A 1,613-nucleotide genomic window follows, 5' to 3' on the forward strand; every position below is an offset into this window, starting at 1 on the left:
TCCCCTCCTTATCTTTAATCATGTTAAAAGACATTTAAACGTGTTAAATGTGTAGATATTGTGAATTGACTATCATTTAATTTAATTTTCTGGAAAGTAGGCAGGTTCTTTCATACTCATTATTCAGTCAAACAAAAGCAAAGGTGGACACCTCTAAACTCCACTATAAATTCATCTTCTAATTTCACTCTCTCACACACTAAATTAAAATATATATTCAAATATTAATCATGTCAAATTGTATTGATAAAACCATTACAATCCGACAAGTATGGTCACACAACTTACACTCCGAGTTTAATATTATCCGATCCATCATCGATCAATACCCCTTCATCTCTATGGACACCGAGTTCCCAGGCGTTGTATATCACCCGTTGGATCAACTCAGGCATCATCATCGTCAGCCGTCCGATCACTACAACCTTCTTAAGTCAAACGTTGACGTTTTGAACTTAATCCAGCTCGGTCTCACCCTCACTGACAAATTCGGCAACCTGCCACCTGTCTGTGGGACCCACACTGACACAGAACAACGTTGTTGTATCTGGCAGTTTAACTTCAGTGACTTTGATGTGACGCGTGACGCCCACGCGCCGGAGTCGATTGATTTGTTGAGGCGTCAAGGGATTGACTTTGAGCGGAACCGGGTTGACGGGGTTGACTCGGTGAGGTTTGCCGAGTTGGTGATGTCATCCGGGTTGGTGTGTAATGAGTCGGTGAGTTGGGTGACGTTTCATAGCGCGTATGATTTTGGGTATTTGTTGAAGGTTTTAACGGGGCGGGTTTTGCCTGACGGGTTGTCGGGGTTTTTGGAGAGTTTGAAGGTGTTCTTCGGGGAGAACGTGTATGACGTGAAACACTTGATGTTGTTTTGTCGGAACGGGTTGTATGGTGGGTTGGACCGGGTGGCGGGTCTTTTGGATGTGAACCGGGTTGCTGGGAAGTGTCATCAGGCCGGTTCGGATAGTTTGTTGACGTGGCATGTTTTTCAAAGGATGAGAGATTTGCATTTTGTTGATGTGGGGCCGGAGAAGTATGCCGGTGTGTTGTATGGATTAGAAGCTTAGCTAATTGCGTTTAGTTATTTTGGGTCATGTTGGTAAATTTGTTAATTAGAAGTTGATACATTATTTGATAAACATTAATGTGACAATGTCTTAAACTAAAGGTTTATGTGCGCGAGATAATATAAAACATGCTTTTTAGGGGATTCTACCACCATCGGCATCCTTGCCGCCTCCACCACCATCATGACACACTACGGCCACTACCACCGCACACCATCACGACAAGAAGTTTTGTAAGCACGTAACCTATTTTAAAACGACTCATTTCAATAAAAGCAAGTCCTCATTTTGGGTTGAAGCCTGTTTTAGCCCATTTTGGGTCTTTGGAGAATTGGAGATGACCCGAGATGCTGGGAAGTGCTATCAGGCCGGTTCAGATAGATTGTTGACATGGCATGTTTAACAGAGTATGAGAGATTTGTGGAGAGATGTATGTCGGTGTATTGTATGGATTAGAAGTATTTAGAAGCTTACTAAATACATGTTAACCATTTAGGGTCATATGACTCATATCATATTCATAGATTAGCTAATCAGAATCTG

At 42.2% G+C, this 1,613-nt stretch overlaps 1 pseudogene; it reads left to right on the forward strand.

Moving 5' to 3' along the window:
- The first annotated feature begins 226 nt into the window (after positions 1 to 226).
- LOC143630444 (putative CCR4-associated factor 1 homolog 11 pseudogene) lies at positions 227 to 1,213 on the forward strand (annotated as a pseudogene).
- The last annotated feature ends 400 nt before the right edge of the window (positions 1,214 to 1,613 follow it).

The sequence above is a fragment of the Bidens hawaiensis genome, unplaced genomic scaffold (assembly GCF_021521415.1).
Source record: "Bidens hawaiensis isolate Kalapana, Puna unplaced genomic scaffold, B.hawaiensis_p1.1 tig00005663_1, whole genome shotgun sequence".
NCBI lineage: Eukaryota > Viridiplantae > Streptophyta > Magnoliopsida > Asterales > Asteraceae > Bidens > Bidens hawaiensis.